The sequence below is a fragment of the Pteropus alecto genome, unplaced genomic scaffold (assembly GCF_000325575.1).
Source record: "Pteropus alecto unplaced genomic scaffold, ASM32557v1 scaffold3, whole genome shotgun sequence".
Classification (NCBI taxonomy): Eukaryota; Metazoa; Chordata; class Mammalia; order Chiroptera; family Pteropodidae; genus Pteropus; species Pteropus alecto.
Window position 1 is genome coordinate 34919566 of NW_006442484.1, and position 12493 is coordinate 34932058.

Here is a 12493-nt window from a genome sequence, read left to right on the forward strand (position 1 = left end):
ATATTGTGTACCTAAAACTAATATAACCAATATAATATTGTATACCAACTATTCTTGAATAAAAATACAAAAAAATCTGGAATATCTATGCTTCTTCTATTGCAGCTGTAAGTCAACATTTTTGGTTTGTTTGTGTGTAGTATATTAAAATTGCCTTGTAAATGGCCTCTCTACCTTCATTTTTTTTTGAGTTTTGCAATTAATTTATTGAAAACTTATACATAGTTTGGCTGTAGAATTCTAAAATCATAATTTTTTCCAAAAAAGTTTTTATCCCATATCACAGAATAATGATTATAGCAAAGGAATATATAAATCACTCAATTTGCTTCTCAATGTGTTAAACAGAGAATTATTGGCTCATTTGGTAAACATTACCTCCTATGCTTCATCATCATCATCATCATCATCATCATCATCATCATCATCATCATTATTATCTTCAATAGCTTCTTCAGTAAAGTATAACACTGATCTTGAGATTATATGTCGTAAAAAGTGACCAGTTTCAAAGTCTACAGTAAGGATAGCTTGAGCATCATCATCCAGATCTCCACTCTCAGGAACTTCAGGAGGGGCAAAAAATTAAAGAGTCATTGAAAACTGTTTTTGTCACAGTACGAGCTGTCCCACGTCCCTTGTATTTCTGCTTCTTTTTAATAGTTTTCAAAGTGACATTCTTCTCCTTTTTCCAATCTATCTGGCACCCTGTGCAAATGATAATTTCTGGTCCATCAAAAGAAAAAGGATCAGAATTATCTGGTTCTGACCTCATCCTAGAAGTCTTTGTCAACACTTAATTTGTGAAATATTCATTGGGTTCAAAGGGAAATTCTAAGACAAAATTCATAGGCTGACCAGCATCTGCGAACTTCACTTTAATATCTTTCAAGTGCTTCATAATAAATTCATTATGTTCCTGAACCATATCACTGAGCAAGTCAACATTCTTAAAAAGTCAACAAAAATTCAGGCATTCCCTTGGGGTCTTCTTTTTCTTCATCCTTTTTCTCATCTTCAATCTTGGCCTTTTCTTTCAGCTCCAAAATTTCATCTTCCTCATCTGGTTTCCATTCACATTATTCTTCTGTGGGTTCATAAATTGCATTAATGATCTCAAATCGCTTATCAAATAATGGCTGATAGAGAACAGCATACTTTCTTTCAAGATCATGAACTTCCTCATAGAACTTTGCTTCTATCTGTGCACATTTAACTTAAAGTTTTTTGAGAGCATTCACTCATTTTTTAACTACCCTAGGCAAGCTTTCAATGTATCCTGTTGGTGTTTCTACCAGACCATTAAGTCTTTCTTGGAGAGCTGCTAGAATTTGAGGATTTTGTATCATCTGAACAGTCAGCTGACGTGCTTTGATTTTTGTTTCTCCACCAGTTTCTTCTTCTTTTACTTCTTCAATATCATCCAGATCTTAAGTTCAGACTGTTCTTTGTTGTCAGTGTCTGCCATGTTGTAAGAACGCCAAATATCGGTGGGTAGCACGGGGAGCCAGGCAGCTGGAGCTGCGCAGGCATTGACTCAAGGCAGTGACATGAAGAGCAGGAGGTGACACAAGCAAGCAGACGGCACTAAAAAAAGCTCTCCAGCTTCATTTTGAGTTGCTTTATTCATTCTCCTATTACAATGTTCTTTCTAAAAAACTAGATCTCATCACTTGAAGTCATTCTCTCCTTAAAATTCTTCAACTGTTTCCCATTGATTTTTGGGTAAAATAGATTCTTTAGCATGTTACCTAAAACTTGGTTATAATCTAGGCCTGGCCAATATTTCTAGCTTCATATCTTGCCACCTCTCTCAGGTATATGTACAATTTTCCATATACAATGAATTATTTCCATTTTCCTGAACCCACTAAAGTATTTCATACTTTTGCATATGGTGTTTCTCTTTGTGTTCTTCTTGCTTAAAGGAGTTGGATGAAGTTTCTCTTCTAGGAAGCCATTTCTGGTTTACCATCTCCATCTAGTTTAAATGCCCCTTCTCCATGCTCCATATATTCAGAACTCCATGCATTCTGCTTGCAGAATACTGTAATTGTTGGTTCATTTATTCATTTTCTCTACTAGACTGTGATTTTCTTAGGGGTAAGGCTGTTGTCATTCATACTTAATAGATGGTCAGTAAATACGTAGATTAGCTGGAATTTTAGCCACTTATTGTATAGGATTTTTCACCCAGCCCCCCAACCTCCCTCCCATCTGGCAATCACTAGTTTGTTCTCTGTTCTCTGTATGAGTCTGTTTCTGTTTTGTTTTTTCATTTATTTTGTTCTTTAGATTACATATGTAAGTGAAATCATATGATATTTGTCTTTTTCTGTTTTATTTCACTTAGCATAATATACAAATAATATTTTAAAGGACACATTGATATGATTTAGCAATAGACTAGGCCATAACTTTATTTCTTTTTAACTCTTCTTAGTTCAATAAGAAGCTAGGAGTATTAGCTTACCCAATTTTACTTAAAGAATATCATAAAGGTAAGTGATGTAAGTCAGACAAAGAAAGACAAATATCATATGATTTCACTTATATGTGGAATCTAAAAACAAAATAAACAAACAAATAAAATAGAAACAAATCTATAGATATAGAGAACATTTTGATGGTTGCCAGATGGGAGGGGGTTGGGGGAATGGGTGAAAAGACAAAGGAATTAAGAAGTACAAATTGGTAGTTACAAAATAGTCATGGGGATGTAAAATATAGCCAAAAATATACTCAATAATATTGTAATAACTATGTATGGTGTCATGTGGGTAATAGATTTATGAGGGTGATCACTTTGTAAGTTATATAAATGTCTCAGCACTATGTTGTACACCTGAAACTAATATAATATTGCATGTCAACTGTAATTGAAAAAAAATTATTTTAAAAAGAATATCAAATTGCAGTCTTTTGTCTCCTTTATCTTATGTGAGGTCGATGCCACTTAAAAATCCTCATTATCATTTTCTATCCACCCAAATCTATTTGTAACTATCATAGAGAACATCATGGACTCACAATCTTCCTTTCCCTGCCGTTGGCTGCTAACATTCATGCACATGAGTCATATAATTCCTCCCTGTCAGCACTTCACATCAACCATGCACCATTTAAGACTTAATCATCGAGTGTCATGAATTCACCTAGAATCAGAAGCTCATAGAATTATGAAACCAGTAAGGACTATATAGTTCATATTTATTTTGGGGATGAAACTCTGAGGCCAGAAATATTATTTCTATTTCACAGCTAGTTCCAAGTCTTCTGAATTTTATTCTAGTATGCTTTTTATTATTTCATAACATATTTTTTAACCCTAATTTTTTGTGTTCCAAAACATTCTTAACCTTTCTTAGATCGAAGTAACTTTACTCCTTATATTCCTATACTCACTGAACAAACTTCTCCTTTTTATCAGGATTCCTATATTCAAGATATACTTTACTGCATTAAATACTTTCTCACTATATATGACTGCTTGTTTGGTCTGTAGGACAGTTATCACTATTTTAATACTCTTCTTTCTAATATATTAAACTTTCTCATCTTCTTAATCTTTTGATGTGATCACTGTGGCTGTTCCTTCCTCTTCTTAATTTTTGAGTTTCTGTTCCTGGTGTGCTCATTAAAGAAGTAAAGGAATCATGGGATTATTTCATGCTATTGGTCCTTAGCGTTGTCATACATGTCCTTATCTCTACTTTGAGCTAATGTTTCCATTTTTTTCCTTCTTTTTATTGTAGTATACATGTAGGAAAATATGCTTCTACTTTTGTCTTTTGAAAAATGAAGACCTTCAGAAACAATGAGACTTGTCCTCCTTTTTCTTGATCTTAACATGTCACTTTGTCCATTTTCCCAAAGTGTATTTTGTAAAAAAAAACTAGTCCTATCAAATACTTTGTGGAAAACAGAATTTCACTTTGAACATATTTTGAAAATATTCATTTTATATTCCTTTCTTGAATTTAACAAGCTCAATAGCAGTCAATAAAAAATCTAATACTAAAGACAGTTTTATAATTTCATTTAATCTAGTGTTTTTCAAATTTATTTGCCCATGGAATCATTTTTGTTCTAACATTCATTAAATCCTTTAGTACTAGTGTAACAGAAAATGAGTGTGTATAGATGATGCTTTTAGAGTTCTGTACTTGTAAAAATGGTAGGTACTTCAGGAAAAGGGAAGTCAATTAGATGAAGCTTGAATGAGAAGACCAGTGAATCCAGTTTTTAGTTTTCAAGATGAAGATATATGTGGAAATTTACAGAATTTAGGTTTAGTGAGATGCTGTTTTGTTATCTAATTCTACATAACAAACCACCCTAAAATTCATGGCTTAAAAAAATAATTATTTGCTCATGATCCTGCACTCTGGGCTGGGTTCATCTGTATGGCTCTTTGGCTATTCTTAAGAATTGCCATCTGGAGTTGCTGGGGGCTGGGCTCAGATAAGATGCTGGGTGGAATTTTTTCTCTTTCCATGTAGTGTTAGGTTCTCTCCCCTTTCAGGTGATCTCTGCTAATGGTGTCTCCTGAAGAGTACAGACTTTTTATATGGCAGGTCATTGTTCCCAACAATGCAAAAATGGAAGCTGCCAGGATTTCTGAAAGTGTTGGCTTAGAATTCTCACAGCATAATTTATGCTGCATTTTATTGCTTTAAGCAAGTCACAAGCCTAGTTCAGATTCAAGGTGAGGGGACTACAGAAGGATGTGAATACAGAGTAGCATGGTAGATTAGGGGCACTATGCAGCATGCTGCCACATATACTATATAGCAAATGGAATAGCAAGTAGATCAGCTCGAGAAAGAGATTTTAAAATTTCTTATTGAGTTATATATTTTACACACTAGAAGAATGAAGCAAGGACTGTATTTTGTTTACTATTATATTCGTGGCCTTAAGTACAGTGTGAGGTACTTCAGAGGAATTCAATAAACTTTTGTCTAATAAATGAATATATATAAAGAGAAGAGTGGGGGGTTAAGTACTGAATCTACAGAAATGATTCACAGAGTGGGAACAGTCAGAGAACCAGCCAAAGGGAGAATTTCAAAGGAGAGGACTGTAAATGACAGTCAGTGTAGCAGAGACGTCAAAGAGCATTAATGTAGAGAAAAGCCTATAGGCTTTTATTAGCATTCCTTGAAGCTGCAAATATCATTCTTTATTCTGTCATCCTTTGTTGGTAGGTTGAAATGTTTTTAGAGATTTCTCAAGTTTTTAAAGTCTAAGTTAGCTAAATTTTACTTTTAGGCACCTAAAAAAAGTGTAATGGCCCCAGTGAATTTGTTTTATGGTAACTCGACTGAAAGAGGAATAATGCATGACAAGTAGCTAAAACATTTTTGTAAGGTGTTATAATTTTGTAAAATCTTTAATAATAGGTAGGGAAAATAAAACCTAGTAAGATCAGAAAAGACGATAGAGTCTAGAGTTACAATCAGAAGTAGAGATCATTCAATTTTTTTATTGTGGTAAAATATACTTAAGATAAAATTTACCATTTTAACTTTGTACAATTCAGTGGCATTAAGTGCTATTCATATTTTTGTGCACCCATCACCACTATCCATCCTCAGAACTTTTCCATCATCAACTTTTTCATCAACTCTTCAATCATTCTGTTAGGTATGTACCATTACCAATCCTATTCTGAAATTCTGTATTCATTTAACATTAACCTCCTATTTTTCTCTCCCTCCAGTTGCTGGCAATCACCATTCTTCCTTCTGACTCTATAAATTTGACTACTCTTCCTTCTGACTCTATAAATTTGTTACATAAACAGAATTATACAGTATTTTTCCTTTTGTGCTTGGCTTATTTGACAACGTAATGATTTCAAGGTTCACCCATGTTGAAGCATGTATCAGAATTCCATCCCTTTATAACGCTAAGTAATATTCCATTATATGTCTATACCGTGGTTTGTGTGTGTGTGTAATATTCCATTATATGTCTATACCATGGTATATGTCTATACCATGGTTTGAATTGTTTTCACCTTTTGGTAATTGTGAATTTTTTTTTCTGCGTAAGAATAGTAATTTTCCACTTTTCCCTCCTTGAAGTCTATTTGAATTCTCTATATTCACTTTTCTAATTTTGGTCATTCAGGAAATTTTCTGGAAAGGTACTCCAGAGAGAATAGTGAAAGACATTTGCAGCTGTAGGTAGAAAGCACGGCCATACTTTTCTTATGGTTGGAGAAGGGCTTGAATAAAGACTTGAAAGAAGAGGATGTTATTCTCCAGGGTTTTTATAAAAGGAAAGAGTAAGATTTTTGCCATTGTATGACCTTGGACAATGTATTCAATCTTCCGAGCCTCAACTATAAAATAGAGAAATAATATCCATCTCATAGATTTGTTGCAGGGATTGAAATGAGGTACTTGGCTCCTAAGAGGTTAATAAATAAAATAAAATTTATGTATGCGTGTCATTATTCTTGTATCACAAATATAGGCCTAATGCTTGTGATGAAATAACTTGATAGAGGTTTGTTGCATAATTTCAGACTGCTGAGAAGAGTGTAGCTAGAAATGGGCCGTCATCTTCTAGAGTTGCTGATTCTGAGGTCCAAAAAAAGGCCAGTTAAGGAGTCACATGCTATGTATGTTAAGATGCTGTAGGAAGAGATGATAAGCAGCAAGTTCACATATGGACCCCATGGAGAAGCATAAGGGCAGAGAGCCTAATTGCAGGCATTGAGCTGCTTATCACCTGGGCAACTCAATTTTACTAGATCCAGTGTAATTATCAGCAGGGATTTGTTTATTCACTTATGGTTAATGATTCTTCTAAGCAACACTGGGTAGGTCAGTTAAAAACTAATAATATCTACCATTTATTGAGTGTTTACTATGTTCTAGACCCCGTGTTAAGTGCATTACTATGTCGTTTTATAATCTTCACAATCATTCTGTTAGGTATGTACCATTACCAATCCTATTTTAAGATGAAGAAATTGAGATTTAGAGAGATCAAGTAATTTGTCTAAGATTACACAGCTAGGAAAAGGTAGAGTTAATATTTGAGCTCAAGCACTTTAACTGTGCTTTAACTACTACACAAAAATTAAATTTCCCTTTTCGTTTTATATCCTGATTATCATCCAAGGTTATTTGACTTAATTTCAATTACATTTACACAGAATGTTTCATGTTTATCAATTACTAAATTTTAAAAGATAGGTAGGTTAAAATGCGAAGAGGATTTGTATTTAATGTTAACTTTCTCTTTGATTAGGAAAACTAAAGAACTTCCTACATTTCTACAAAGAGAGGAACTATACATGAAAATGATTCAAGGTCAAAGATGTTGCAGTTAAGCCTGGAGAGGATGTTATGAGGTCACCAAGTATTGTGTTTTTCAAGTAATAGTGTTACTATTAAGAAGTTTCCTTCTGTGGAAATTGCACCAGAGGAAAGGCATATCCTTTTATTTTACTCATCCAGTAAATATTTATTAAACATCTACTAGAGATTATAGACTATAAAGGTTTGCAATATTAAGAAAGGCACAGTTCCTGCCATCAAGGAGGTAAAGGTCTAATGGTGAGAATGGACAATCAAATACTATAATATCAAATACAAGGTCCTGAGGGCAGAGGAGTTAGCCCTAGATAGGAAGGTGGAGAAAGGAAAGAGAGAGAAAGAATTCGGTTGAAGCTATGTTGCCCAAGATTCAAAGGGAAATGATTAAAAATAGAATAAATAAAATTAAAAAACAATGACAGACTTGGAAAAAGATTTATAGCATATGTGATACTCCAGGGTTGATATTTTTTGTATATAAACCACTTTTATGAACAATATTAAAATCAAATCCCTTTGACTGGGATTTGAGAGAGGAAGTTTACAAAGCACATTGTCAGTGTCCTTGTAGAAGAATAAACCATACAAGCAATTCTCAAAAGAATTACAAATCACCTCAATAGTAATAGAAGTGACAAATTAGTATAAAATTAAGATATGTTTTTTCAAATATCAGTTTGTTAAAGCTTAAAAGATTCATAATAACCATTATTGATGAGGGAAGGATAAGGGAAAGGGGCATTATCGCTGACTTACAAATACAGATTAAATAGTTTCATTCCTTTTAGAAGATACTTTGGCAGCATGTATTGGGAGCGTTAACTTCTTCTGTCAGAGAATTACTTCCAGTAATTCATTAAAAGGAAACAAATAATTAGAAGTCTGAGCAAAATTGTGTGTAGGGGTTATATCACAGCACAGTTTACAATAGCAAAATATCAGAAATCATGTTTGTTAATTAATTAGATTGTCCTTGTGATAGATTGATGTCCTGCTATTAGCATTAGGTTATAGAAGACTTTTAAAGAAAATATCAGAAAATATGCATGATGAATTCCTAAGTGGAAAAAAATTACAAAGAAATATGTATGATTCTGTGTATGTATTTAAGTATTGAAGTGACATACATCAAAATATTTGCTGTGGTTCTTTTCAATGTGTTAAAACTGCAGGTAAGTTTATTTTTCTCTGTACTTCTTTTATTTTCCATGTTTTCTGTAAACACATATATTTTATTAATTAGGAAAAATATGATTTTAAAATAATTTCTTGGATTTATAAATTGGTATGATCATATGTCAATTTAGCAAGTATCAGTTTGTGTCTTGTAGATATGTAGACATAAGCCATGTCTACATGATAAAAATGAAGCAATGTTCATCTTTCTCCCAATGTACTTTTTATAAAAATAACAGTTGAATTATATTTTATTCAATGATCAGAATAGAAGGAAATCAATTTAAATTATAGTAAGAAAATTACTTATAAACAAAGTTAAAAAAATTTTTGTTTTCAAAGTAAATGCTAAATAGTGTTACCAAGGAAAAGTTCTCCATTCTCTATCCTGTCTAAAAATAGGATAGAAAAATGATCTGTTTTAGAAGGCTTACATGTTAATCTTAACTGAGGCAAAATCATTTGACTTAATGACCTCTTGCTATTGCTTATAATTTTGTAGTTTTATTCTCTTTTTTTTGTATCTAGAATAATGAAAAGTATATCCTAGAATAATAATCATAAAGTCATTGACCCAAATAGAGTCTTCAAATACTTCTCTGGTGAGAGTCTGAAATGCATTAGTACTCACTGAGGTTTGATAGTTAAGACCATAACTATTACATTATTTCACTTACTATTTTTCTAGATTTATTAGTTAAAACTTTTATAATCAAAGCTACATTTCAAAAAATTGTGTTTTGGAACTATTTCTTTGATGTTATGGAAAATAACTTTTTATTGGGTAGGAACAGATTAAAGTATCTCTTTTGGCACTGTTATGTTCTTTTTTTAGTCTTCCACTCACAACTGAAGAAAAACTTATTTTCATAATGCTGTTAATGTAATTTAGTGGTTGGCTTCATTAATTAGGAAAGAATAAAGAGAAAGTTATGAAAATAAGTAAAATGCTGTCTTACCAGAGATGATTGATTTTCCAGTAATTAAGAAATCATAGTTTTTTTGTTCTAGTTCTTTAAAAAATGTCATTGGGATTTTGATGGGGATTGCATTAAATCTATAGAATGCTTTAGGTAATAAGAATAAACTATGTTTATTCTTCCAGTCCAAAAATACAGAATATCTTTCCATTTCTTTGTGTCTTCTTCAACTTCTTTTAATAATGTGTTATATTTTTCAGTGTATAGGTTCTTCGCATGCTTCGTTAGGGTTATTCTTAGGTATTTTATTCATTTTGTTGCAATTGCAAAAGGAATTTTTTTTTTCATTTTTTGAAAATTTGTTATTAAAGTATAGGAATACTATAGATTTTTGAACATTGATTGTATATCCTGAAAATTTACTGTATTTGTTTATTATTTCTAATAGTTTTTCAGTAGAGTCTTTAGGATTTTCTATATAGAGAGTCATGTCCTCTGAAAAAAAAACAATTTGACTTCTTCATTCCTATTTGGATGCTTTTTATTTTTTTTATCTTGCTTGATAATCTAGCTAGGACTGGCAATACTATACTGAATAATAGAGGTGATAGTGACAGCCTTGTCTTGTTCCTCTTGATCACCATTAAGTATGGTGTTAGCTGAGAGTTTGTCATATTCGGCCTTTATTGTGTTGAGGTACTTTCTTTCTATACCCATTAAGTGTTTCAATCATAAATGGATACCATATCTTGTCAAATGCATTTTCAGCATCTATTGATATCATCATATGGTTTTTCTTAATTTTGTTTATGTTGTGTATCACATTAATTGATTTGCATATGTTGAGACATTCCTTTCCCCCCAGGGTGAAGCCCACTTGATCATGGTGTATAATTTTTTTAATGTGTTGTATTTGATTTGCTAGTATTTTATTTAGGATTTTTGAATTTGTATTCATGAGAGATATTGATCTATAGTTTTCTTTTTCTGTGTTATCTTTACGAGGTTTTGGTATCAGGGTAATGTTGGCCTCATGAAATAAGAAAGTATTGCTTCTTTAATTTTTTGGAAAAATTTGAGAAGGATAAGTATTAAATCTTCTTTGAATGTTTGCTAGAAGTCACTAACTAATGAAGCCATCTGGTCCTGGACTTTTACTTTTTGGGAGGCGAAATGATAGTTTTTTAAAAAGCAGGATCTTTCCAGATGTTATAGTATATTTTCTATTAATACTTTTGGCAGCAACATTTTCTTCTAGTTAAATCAACACTTTAGTGGGCCAGTCAACTATGCAGTAAGTATAGGTGCCCTTGGTAAAATCATAAAGTAAAACAAATATATCTTTGGACCTTTCACTTTTTCTTTTGGTGCATTTCCATTGAGATTCTTTTTGGGATGATCTGCCCTGAGCACCCCGTGCTCCCAGACTACTTAAAACTTTCATGTTCTCCAAAAATGTAGTAGATTCATGGCATATCCTAATCTTCAAAGTGAATTTAAAAGGTCTATCTAAGTAACATAATTTCTTAATCCATTAAAATGTGGAATGACAGCTGAAGCTGAGAATTTTAGGCACTGTTTGCATTTTTCTTGTGTCTTAAATCACGATGTGTGAGCTTGCTCAATCTGTCTGCTCTGTCCCCAGGACTATTCATATAGGGCCTAGCTTATTTGGTCCTTTTATACTATGGCAAGAGCCATTTGTATACTAAAAGATCTGAGGTCAACACCATAGGATCAATTTTCTTAAACTGGAATTTGAAAGAGGTGATCACTACCTACATATATGTATGTGTATGTATATATATATATATATATATATATATATATTAATGTAGACTATACATATGTGTGTATAGAGAGACTATATAAAATACTTTTTAAATTGTGCTTTATTTTCTGCAGTCAGATATGATGCAGTGAGATACAAGTATAAACTTTAATTGTATATTGAGAAAATAAAAAGCATATTTAGACAGATTTAACCCAGTAGTTTATTCCCTTTAACAAAGAGGAAGTTTTGAATTTAATTTAAAAAATTGGAGTCTATGTTCCTATAGATATGTAATTAATATAGTCACTGTTTGAAAAATAAATGTTATCGAGCACTTATATGCACTCAAGTCTATGATTTTAAAGAATAATGAAATATATGTTTCCTGCCTTCAGTAGATTTATAATCTCATTGAAGAGATAGCCTTTTACTCTTTTGTTTAGCAAACATTTGTCGAATGCGTATATATGCAAATTAAAAATCCTTTCCCTTGAGGAGTTTACAGGCTAAGGAGGAGATAAAATTTGTACATGAATATAATGAAACAAGTTTGTAAATGATAACCTAGTATAATAGTAGTCCAAATAAATGTTATATTTGGAGGCCACACGTATAAAACAGAAATATCAGTGTGAATTTGTATAGGCTAAATGCCAAATAAGTGAGGTTAATAACAGAACTTGGAGGAAGGTGTAGTCACCTAGGTACAGGGCAGTTGAGGAAAATTTCACTTTTCAGATGACTTAAATTCTCCTTAAAAAAAAAAAAATGAAGCAGACCCTCTGGAGAGGACACTTCTGAAGAGGGACTAGTAAACATGTGATTTTAGACACTGGAATGTGATCCTTTGCCTTTTTATAAATTAGCATTTTTGAGAGACTATAAAAATTTTTATGTAGGTATGTAGAAATATAAATTATATAATTATTCAAAGAAAAAGTATAAGGATAACTATTGTGGTACATTTTCCTGTGGGCTGGAATTTTGAACACTGTACACATTTGACTCATTTTATTGTGAGAAAAATATCCCTTGTCTGTGTGATTGAATTTTGTTAAGTAAGTTGCACCCCAGGTATTGAATGTAAGGTAGTGAGAGTTTATGAAAATTAAACCTTAAAGCCAATACTTAATACATAAAGATATGAAACATTGCTTTAAGGCTCCCAAACCTAAAAAAGTTTATTAAAACTGATTTGAGTATTAACATTGCTGAAGAAAAACTATTCAAGCAGGGAGAATAGTCAGCAGCCAGAAGAGCATGGATAAAGGAAGTTCACTGGAGAG

The 12493-nt window shown here is 32.2% G+C and overlaps 1 pseudogene; it reads right to left on the reverse strand.

The window, feature by feature from the left end:
• Window positions 1-381: 381 nt before the first annotated feature.
• LOC102888525 lies at window positions 382-1483 on the reverse strand (annotated as a pseudogene).
• Between the last annotated feature and the right edge of the window lie 11010 nt (window positions 1484-12493).